Raw genomic sequence first — 10,948 nt, forward strand, 5'->3', positions numbered from 1 at the left:
TCCGATACTCAATTACAACACTGACAGAGCACCCGATAACCAATTACAACACTGAGGGAGCACCCGATACCCAATTACAACACTGAGGGTGCACCGGATACCCAATTACAACACTGAGGGAGCACCCGAAAACCAATTACAACACTGAGGGAGCACCCAATACTCAATTACAACACTGAGGGAGCACCCGAAAACCAATTACAACACTGAGGGGGGCACCCGATAACCAATTACAATACTGAGGGAGCACCCGATAACCAATTACAACACTGAGGGGGCATCCGATAACCAATTACAACACTGAGGGGGCATCCGATAACCAATTACAACATTGAGGGAGCACCCGATAACCAATTACAACACTGAGGGGGCACCCGATAGTCACTTACAACACTGAGGGGGCATCCGATAACCAATTACAACACTGAGGGAGCACCCGATACCCAATTACAACACTGAGGGGGCACCCGATACCCAATTACAACACTGAGGGAGCACCCGATACCCAATTACAACACTGAGGGAGCACCCAAAAACCAATTACAATACTGAGGGAGTACCCGATACCCAATTACAACACTGACAGAGCACCCGATACCCAATTACAACAGTGAGGGAGCACCCGATACCCAATTACAACGCTGAGGGAGCACCCGATACCCAATTACAACACTGAGCGAGCACAATTATTAATTACAGCACTGATGGGGCACCCGCTAACCTATTACAACACCGATGTAGCACCTGCTACTCAATCACTGCACAGCTGGAACATCTTTACATCATTACAACAATGTGGGACGAGAGAATTTTACTGTCAAAAATGTCTCCCGAGCCATCCCGAGGGGCTGAGAGGGAGAGAGAGACTGAGAGGGAGAGAGAGACTGAGAGGGAGAGAGAGAGAGAGACTGAGAGGGAGAGAGGCTGAGGGAGAGAGACTGAGAGGGAGAGAGAGACTGAGAGGGAGAGAGGCTGAGAAGCTGAGGGAGAGAGGCTGAGGACGAGAGAGACTGAGAGGGAGAGAGAGACTGAGAGGGTGAGAGGCTGAGAGGGAGAGAGACTGAGAGGGAGAGAGGCTGAGGGAGAGAGACTGAGAGGGAGAGAGAGACTGAGAGGGAGAGAGGCTGAGAAGCTGAGGGAGAGAGGCTGAGGACGAGAGAGACTGAGAGGGAGAGAGGGTGAGAGAGTGAGAGGCTGAGAGGGAGAGAGGGTGAGAGACAGAGAGAGGCTGAGAGGGTGAGAGGCTGAGGGAGACAGGCTGAGAGGGTGAGAGGGAGAGAGGGTGAGAGGCTGTGGGTGAGAGGCTGAGGGAGAGAGGCTGAGAGGGAGAGAGGCTGAGAGGGAGAGAGCCTGAGTGGGAGAGAGACTGAGAGGGAGAGAGGCTGAGAGGGAGAGAGACAGAGAGGGAGAGAGGGTGAGAGGGAGAGAGGCTGAGAGGGAGAGGAACAGAGGGGGTGAGAGACAGAGAGATGTAGAGAGAGACAGAGAGAGGGAGAGAGACTGAGAGAGAGCGAGAGAGACTGAGAGAGAGGGAGAGAGACTGAGAGAGAGGGAGAGAGACAGAGAGAGGGAGAGAGACTGAGAATGGGACAAGCAGAAACTCAGTAAAAGTCGATTCAAATGGTCCCCTGGACTTTCACAAGGAACCGTGACATTAATCACAGTTACACACGGGCACCGTGCGATTGGGAAATTCTCTGATTCAATGGAAGCCCCTCTTTAAACTGGCAGTGGGGCGGGGCGGGGTGGTGGGGAGGGGGCTGGAGACTTTTGAGACCTCAGCGAGCTGAATTAACCCCCCACCTCTCCCCACACACACGCACCCCCCTCACCATCACCATCACTTCACTAATCAGTCCGTCTTCAGCACAGGAGATATTCCGGGATTAGAAACAGTCCCTTACACAGCCTCACATTTACAACTTCAATTCCAGCTCCTCGGCAACATGATGGACGTCGACACGTTCATGGTTACATGTTGCAGTGCGCACAGCAGGATCCCACAGAAAATAAACATGATGGAGACAGGAGCCCAGCCCAGATCCTGCGGCTCTCTGAACAACCCCTCCCCCCACCCCCCCCCCCCCCCCACCCCCCACCCCCACACACACACCCCACCCCCATACACCCCACCCCCACACACACACACATTCCCCACCCCCATCAGCCTCCCCATTCAAATAACGACAAATCACATTGGTGTTTTTATCATTTTATTGGAAGAGGAAATATAGAGGGAAATAGCTGGAGAGGGAGGCTCGGTGAGGGGAGGGGGATGCGGTGGGGAAGAGTGAGACAGGGAATTTCTCCCACACTCCCTCTCTTTCCCTCTGGAGGCATTTTCAAATCGACTGTCTCAGGACAGGACAGGGCTGTCTCAGGACATTTTCAAATCGACTGTCTCAGGACAGGACAGGGCTGTCTCAGGACATTTTCAAATCGACTGTCTCAGGACAGGACAGGGCTGTCTCAGGACATTTTCAAATCGACTGTCTCAGGACAGGACAGGGCTGTCTCAGGACATTTTCAAATCGACTGTCTCAGGACAGTACAGGGCTGTCTCAGGACATTTTCAAATCGACTGTCTCAGGACAGGACAGGGCTGTCTCAGGACATTTTCAAATCGACTGTCTCAGGACAGGATAGGGCTGTCTAAGGACATTTTCAAATCGACTGTCTCAGGACAGGATAGGGCTGTCTAAGGACATTTTCAAATCGACTGTCTCAGGACAGGACAGGGCTGTCTCAGGACATTTTCAAATCGACTGTCTCAGGACAGGACAGGGCTGTCTCAGGACATTTTCAAATCGACTGTCTCAGGACAGGACAGGGCTGTCTCAGGACGTTTTCAAATCGACTGTCTCAGGACAGGACAGGGCTGTCTCAGGACATTTTCAAATCGACTGTCTCAGACAGGACAGGGCTGTCTCAGGACATTTTCAAAACTACTGTCTCAGGACATTTTCAAATCGACTGTCTCAGGAGGGAGAGAGACTGAGAGGTTGAGAGAGACTGAGAGGTTGAGAGGGAGAGAGAGGCTGAGAGGGAGAGAGAGACAGAGAGGGAGAGAGACTGAGAGGGAGAGAGAGGCTGAGAGGGAGAGAGGCTGAGAGGGTGAGGGAGGCTAAGAGGGAGAGAGACTGAGAGGGTGAGAGGGCGAGAGAGACTGAGAGGGAGAGAGAGACTGAGAGGGAGAGAGGCTGAGAGAGACTGAGAGGGAGAAAGAGACTGAGAGGGAGAGAGAGACTGAGAGGGAGAGAGACTGAGAGGGTGAGAGACTGGGAGAGAGAGACTGAGATGGTGAGAGAGGCTGAGAGGGCGAGAGAGGCTGAGAGGGAGAGAGGCTGAGAGGGAGAGAGGCTGAGAGGGAGAGAGGCTGAGAGGGAGAGAGAGACTGAGAGGGAGAGAGAAGCTGAGAGGGAGAGAGAAGCTGAGAGGGAGAGAGACTGAGAGGGAAAGAGAGGCTGAGAGGCTGAGAGGGATAGAGAGATTGAGAGGGAGAGGCTGAGAGGGAGAGAGAGACTGAGAGGGTGAGAGAGGCTGAGAGGGAGAGGGACTGAGAGGGAGAGAGAGACTGAGAGAGAGAGAGATTGAGAGGAAGAGAGAGGCTGAGAGGGAGAGAGAGGCTGAGAGGGAGAGAGAGGCTGAGAGGGATAGAGAGGCTGAGAGGGAGAGAGAGGCTGAGAGGGAGAGAGAGGCTGAGAGGGAGAGAGAGGCTGAGAGGGAGAGAGAGGCTGAGAGGGAGAGAGAGGCTGAGAGGGTGAGAGAGGCTGAGAGGGAGAGAGAGACATAGAGGGAGAGAGAGGCTGAGAGGGAGAGAGGCTGAGAGGGAGAGAGAGACTGAGAGGGCGAGAGATTGAGGGTGAGAGAGGCTGAGAGGGAGAGAGAGGCTGAGAGGGAGAGAGACTGAGAGGGTGAGAGACTGAGAGGGAGAGAGAGAGAGAGGGAGAGACTGAGAGGGAGGGAGAGATTGAGAGGGTGAGAGATTGAGAGGGAGGGGAGAGGCTGAGAGGGGGAGAGACTGAGGGAGAGAGAGAGACTGAGAGGGAGAGAGACTGAGGGAGAGAGAGAGACTGAGAGGGAGAGAGACTGAGAGGGAGAGAGACTGAGAGGGTGAGAGATTGAGAGGGTGAGAGATTGAGAGGGAGGGAAAGACTGAGAGGGTGAGAGACTGAGAGGGAGAGAGACTGAGAGGGAGAGAGACTGAGAGGGAGAGAGAGGCTGAGAGGGAGAGAGAGACATAGAGGGAGAGAGAGGCTGAGAGGGAGAGAGGCTGAGAGGGAGAGAGAGACTGAGAGGGCGAGAGATTGAGGGTGAGAGAGGCTGAGAGGGAGAGAGAGGCTGAGAGGGAGAGAGACTGAGAGGGAGAGACTGAGAGGGTGAGAGACTGAGAGGGAGAGAGAGAGAGAGGGAGAGACTGAGAGGGAGGGAGAGATTGAGAGGGTGAGAGATTGAGAGGGAGTGAGAGGGGGAGAGACTGAGGGAGAGAGAGAGACTGAGAGGGAGAGAGACTGAGGGAGAGAGAGAGACTGAGAGGGAGAGAGACTGAGAGGGTGAGAGATTGAGAGGGAGGGAAAGACTGAGAGGGTGAGAGACTGAGAGGGTGAGAGACTGAGAGGGAGAGAGAGGGTGAGAGACTGAGAGGGTGAGAGACTGAGAGGGTGAGAGACTGAGAGGGAGAGAGAGGCTGAGAGGGAGAGAGAGGCTGAGAGGGTGAGAGAGACTGAGAGGGTGAGAGACTGAGAGGGATGGAGAGACTGAGATGGTCACACACAGGAATCGAACAATCACTACCACAGCAAACTGAATTCAAATGGCCCCCTGTCAATTTCATTTCACCCTCACATTTAAATCTCGGCCTAAAACACAGGCTTTATTCCAGAATTATCCCCGCTTCATGTTAAGGGACTATAATTCGAGATTACTTTACAGTCGATGGATTCATTATTAAAGTGACCCCACTGTTGTTTCATTTCCGGAATTCTGCAGGCAACTTGTGCACGGGGAGATCCCCAAAATGGTGACACTTTCCAAATTGAGTTCCGAGTTTCTGATGGTGGATTTCTCTCTCAGCGGCTATGAGATCTGGCTGAATATCCCGTCAGTGCAGCAGGAAGGGTTCATTAACTCCCTCGTTCGCAACTACTCAAGTTTAAAACTTTAACATTCGAGACCTTCAAACCCACTTTGCAGTCTGTGAGCTATTTCATTGTTTTTTTTAAAGAAGTAGGGACTGTAGATTTATTTATTTATTTTTATAAATTTAGAGTGCCCAATTCATTTTTTCCAATTCAGGGACAATTCCGCGTGGCCAGTCCCCCGAGCCTGCACATCTTTGAGTTGTGGGGGCGAAACCCACGCAAACACTGGGAGAGCTATTTTATTGTCAGAGTTGTGGTCACTGTTGCTGAGTGAACAGCAAGATCCCACAGCGGCAGCTATCTGGACCTAACCGATGGGACACTGTCCTTCCTCCCTCCCCCCCTCACTCCTGCTGGGTGCCCCATTCCCCACTGCACCTAACAACCCCACCCCCACCGCCGTGTCATGTGTGGATTGGAACATCCCTGGAGAAGTCCCTTCAGTTTCTGAAAGAGTTAAACTGCCTCTTAAAATGAAGAAAAACCTTTCTAAAACGAAATCCATTGGCACACAGAAAGATCCCAGAAGGTGCAGTCGGCAGTGTTGAGTGTTGTTTACATTTGCTACCAGGTTGCAGAGAGTGGCTGAAACCGTGAAATCCCCCCCCCCCCCCCCCCGCCCCCTACCCCACCACAAATACCCGGGACGCTCAGAATTAATATAACCCCTGTTATTTTGGAACAAAATTAGACAGCTTCATATTCCAGATTTGTATTTTACTCTTTGCCGCCCACCATAGGGTTAATGTGTTTGTGTCTGAGTGCAAGGCCGGGGCAGCAATAAAGAGACAACTCACGTGAGTGCGGCCTGTGGAGTAGGCCTCAGTCCATCCACTTGTCCAAAGATTCCTGGTCGCATTGCAGTCTTCAAAGTTCAAATTCCTGGGAAAAAGAGGGAGAAAATTAACTAAAACGCAGGAAAATGTTTAAACTTGTAGCACAGCAAGAGGCCAAGATTCCCCCTCTCACTTACACACACTCTCAGCAACATCCACCTGCAATAATCTCAGTTATAAACCACAGAATAAAAATGATTGAGAGATAGTTCCCGCTTCCCTTGTGTTTCTCTTTCTCTCTCTCGCTATCTCATTCGGTCTCTCTATCCCTCTCATTCATATTTCTGTCTCCCTCGTTATCCCTCATCACCCTCCCAGCATTTATTTCTATTTATTTCCCTAATCAGGGTATCCCCAGAAAGATGTGATGAGACTCCCCATTGCAGTTTGTGGGGTGGTTTTCTTCGATTAAAGGTTTAAAGAGACACTAAAAAGCTGGAGAGAAATGGACAGATAGAGGCAGAAAGCAGGGGAGACAGAGAGAGAGAGAGAGGCAAGAATGGAAAGAAGACAGAAAGGGAGAGAAAGCCTCTCTTTTTCACGACCTCCCTCTCCCTCCACCCTCTCTTTCTTTCTCCTCTCCCTCTCTCTAATCTCCATTACCCCCCAGCCCCACACTCTTTCTGTACTCTCTCTCTCTTTCTCACTCTCATTCTAATAGTTGGGAAGGAGAAAGAAAGAGAGACAGGGTCACACACAGGAATCCAACATTCATAACCACAGCAAACTGAATTCAAATGACCTCCTGCGAATTTAATTTCACCCTCATACTTTACCAGGATGTTGCCTGGAATGGAGAGTAGGTCTTACGAGGAAAGGTTGAGGGTGCTAGGCCTTTTCTCATTAGAACGGAGAAGGATGAGGGGCGACTTGGTAGACGTTTATAAGATGATCAGGGGAATAGATAAGAGTAGACAGTCAGAGACTTTTCCCCCGGGTGGAACAAACCATTACAAGGGGACATAAATTTAAGGTGAAAGGTGGAAGATATAGGAGGGATGTCAGAGGTAGGTTCTTTACCCAGAGAGTAGTGGGGGCATGGAATGCACTGCCTGTGGAAGTAGTTGAATCGGAAACATTCGGGACCTTCAAGCAGCTATTGGATAGTTACATGGATTACGGTTAAATGATATAGTGTAGATTTATTTGTTCTTAAGGGCAGCACGGTAGCATTGTGGATAGCACAATTGCTTCACAGCTCCAGGGTCCCAGGTTCGATTCCGGCTTGGGTCACTGTCTGTGCGGTGTCTGCACATCCTCCCCTTGTCTGCGTGGGTTTCCTCCGGGTGCTCCGGTTTCCTCCCACAGTCCAAAGATGTGCAGGTTAGGTGGATTGGCCATGAAAAATTGCCCTTCGTGTCCAAAATTGCCCTTTGTGTTGGGTGGAGGTGTTGACCTTGGGTAGGGTGCTCTTTCCAAGAGCCGGTGCAGACTCAAAGGGCCGAATGGCCTCCTTCTGCACTGTAAATTCAATGATAATCTATGATTAATCTAGGACAAAGGTTCGGCACAACATCGTGGGCCGAAGGGCCTGTTCTGTGCTGTATTTTCTAAAAAAAAAACTTGTGTCTCGGCCTAAAACACAGGCTTCATTCCAGAATTATACCCGCTTCAAGTTAAGGGACTTTAATTCCGGGCAATCGAGATTACTTTACAGTCAATGGCTTCATTTTAAAAGTGACCCCACTATCGTTAATTTTGTGAATTCTGCAGGCAACCTGGGCACAGGGAGAGCCCAACAAATGATGACCACTTTCAAAATTGAGTTCAGCGTTTCTGATCTGAGATTTCTCTCGCTCTCTCTACCAGATTTCAGAGATTGGCTGAAACAGTGAAATGCCCCCCGCCCCCCCCCACCCCCCACCCCTGGCAACCCCCCCACCCCCCACCCCTGGGATGCTCAGAATTAATATATCCCCTGTCATTTTGGAACAAAATTAGACAGCTTCATATTCCAGATTTGTATTTTACTCTTTGCCGCCCACCAAAGGTTTAATGTGATTGTGTCTTAGTGCAAAGCCGGGGAGGCAATAAAGAGACAACTCACGTGAGTGCGGCCTGTGGAGTAGGCCTCAGTCCATCCACTTGTCCTCTGGAGAATAGCCTTTGTCCAAAGATTCCTGCTCACATTACAGTCTTTCAAAATTCAAATTCCTGGGAAAAAGAGGGAGAAAATTAACTGAACCACTGGAAAAGATTGAAACTATTTAATACAGCGAGAGCCCAGGGTCCCCTTTTCAGTTTTACAACTCCTCAGCAACATCCGAATACAAATAAGTCACAGCTATCAACCAGAGGTTAAAAAAGATTGAGAGACAATTAATACTCAAAATCTTTTTATTATCACAATTAGGCTGACATTAATACTGCAATGAAGTTACTGTGAAAATCCCCTTCTCTTGTGTTTCTCGCTGTCTCTCTATCCCTCTTATACATATTTATGTCTCCCTCCCTCACTCTCTTTGATCCCTCCAATATTAAAATTAAACCTCAGTCAGGGTAATAACCCGGGTGAAGCCTGCGGAACAGGCCTCAGCCAGCGCTCCCTCGGGAAGAATTCACACTCCCTCGTCCTCCTCACAGGATTCCCGAACTCCTTCCAGTTTTCCAAATAAAAATGCCTCTGGAGAAAAAAAGGAGATAAAATTGGTTATAAAGACAATAACAGGGACATTTAAAAAAAATATACAAAACAGCACAACAGGAGTCCAACATTTCTAATCTCGAGCCAATCAGCAACATGTCAACACCCAAAATGCACAGCTCAAAACAGAGAGATTGACACACCCAGCGACACACACACACACACACACACACACTGAAGCAGAGGGGTAATTTTTTCAGTGTCGTGGTTTTTTGGTTTGTGAACTGAAGTCCCTCAGACACAGATATATCCTCAGCGAGCTGTGAGCAGACTCCACCCCTAGTCTCTGCCATGTGTGGAATGTCTGTCTCAGAGGACAGCTCTCTATTGACATGTAAATGGCTGACAAGAGATGCTGATCTCCTTGCTGCTCAGCCCCACACACACAGAATGTGACTTCAGCTAACCCTTGGCCTTCCCCACACCAGTGTTGTTCACTGAGCAGGCCGGAAAATGGGATTAAATGTAATTATTAGGCAGGGACGCTCTTATTTTTTCTACCCAAGTGCAAAACCTCACATTTATCCATGTTATACTGGATCTGCCCTATCTCTCTTTCACTCATTCCCCTCCCAATAGGATTGAATCATAATTTAAAATAGTATTGGGAAATGATGAGAAACAGTTTGGACTGAGATCTCCTCAGTGACCTGTGTGCAGTCCCCACCCCCGACTTTCTGTCAGGAATGTCCCCCTCGGTGTGTTTCCTGTGTCTGCAAAGGTAATACTTGTCCTGTCTATGGTTATGTTAATTCAGCAGACAGCCACAGATTCACAATGTCCTGTCCTTATTTCTGTCTTTGTTTAACATTTGTTTCCTCTGAATTTCTGACCTGTTGGGAATGACCATTCGTCTGTCGCCTTAGGAAGGCTTTCCATAGAATGAGTAAAAACCAGCAAGAAATCACAGAATGTGAGTTAAACACAACTTCATTTCTGCTTCCATTTAGAGAGAAGATTCCTGGCCAGACAAACAAAGCTCATTGCAAAGTTTCACTTCATATTTTACTTGTTATTCACAGGCAGATTTTTCACTGAAATCTTCTGATGTCAATTCCTGAGATTAGAATTTATAAAGAAACAATTTGGATTGAATGAAAACGGTCAGTTTGATAACCCTAATGTCCTGACTGCCTCACGTCCTGGCACCCTCACACCATCACACCCTCATGTCCCCTATTCCTCACATCCTGACCCACTCCCGTCCCCGAAACCTCAGATCCTGACCCGCTGTGTACCTCTTTCTCTGTGTGTGTCCCTCACTCTCTCCGTGTGCCCACCTCTCTCTGTCCCTCACTGTATCCCTCTCATCCTGTTGCTCTCGAAGTGTCCTCTCGCTCTATCCCTCTCTTTCACTGTCTACCTCTTTCTCTCTCTGTCACTCTCTCAGTCGCCTCTCCCTTTCTGTATCCCCCTCTCTCTGTCCCCCTCTCTCCCTCTCCCTCTATCTCTATCCCTCTCTCTCTTTGTCCCACTCTCTCTCACTGTGTACATCTCTCTCACTTTCTATCACTCAATCTCTCTCTCTCCTTCTCTCACTGTGTCCCTCGCTCTCGCTGTGTCGTCGCTCTCGCTGTGTCCCTCGCTCTCGCTGTGTCCCTCGGTGTCGCTGTGTCCCTCGCTCTCGCTGTGTCCCTCGCTCTCTGTGTACCCCTCACTCTGTGTACCCCTCACTCTCTGTGCGTCCCTCGCTCTCTGTGCGTCCCTCGCTCTCTGTGCGTCCCTCGCTCTCTGTGCGTCCCTCGCTCTCTGTGCGTCCCTCGATCTCTGTGTGTCACTCGCTCTCTGTGTGTTCCTCGCTCTCGGTGTGTCCCTCGCTCTCTGTGTGTCCCTCGCTCTCTATGTGTCCCTCGCTCTCTGTGTGTCCCTCGCTCTCTGTGCATCCCTCGCTCTCTGTGTGTCCCTCGTTCTGTGCATCCCTCGCTCTCTGTGCGTCCCTCGCTCTCTGTGCGTCACTCGCTCTCTGTGCGTCCCTCGCTCTCTGTGCGTCCCTCGCTCTCTGTGCGTCCCTCGCTCTCTGTGTGTCCCTCGCTCTCTGTGTGTCCCTCGCTCTCTGTGTGTTCCTCGCTCTCTGTGTGTTCCTCGCTCTCTGTGTGTTCCTCGCTCTCTGTGTGTACCTCGCTCTGTGAGTGTCCCTCGCTCTCTGTGCACCCCTCGCTCTCTGTGTCCCTCGCTCTCTGTGTGTTCCTCGCTCTCTGTGTGTCCCTCGCTCTCTGTGTGTCCCTCGCTCTCTGTGTGTGTCCCTCGCTCTCTGTGTGTTCCTCACTCTCTGTGTGTGTCCCTCGCTCTGTGTGTCCCTCACTCTCTGTGTGTCCTTCGCTCTCTGT

The 10,948-nt window shown here is 50.4% G+C and overlaps 1 long non-coding RNA gene across 1 annotated transcript; it reads right to left on the reverse strand.

Annotated features, from left to right (window-relative positions):
• Nucleotides 1–5,938: 5,938 nt before the first annotated feature.
• Nucleotides 5,939–8,809, reverse strand: LOC140399749 (uncharacterized). Its single transcript, XR_011937844.1, has 3 exons — nucleotides 8,467–8,809; nucleotides 8,025–8,131; nucleotides 5,939–6,023 (listed from the first exon to the last, which is right to left on the reverse strand). It is a non-coding gene; the product is annotated as an uncharacterized lncRNA (long non-coding RNA).
• Nucleotides 8,810–10,948: the final 2,139 nt, after the last annotated feature.

Source organism: Scyliorhinus torazame, chromosome 23, assembly GCF_047496885.1.
Source record: "Scyliorhinus torazame isolate Kashiwa2021f chromosome 23, sScyTor2.1, whole genome shotgun sequence".
In the NCBI taxonomy this organism is placed as follows: Eukaryota; Metazoa; Chordata; class Chondrichthyes; order Carcharhiniformes; family Scyliorhinidae; genus Scyliorhinus; species Scyliorhinus torazame.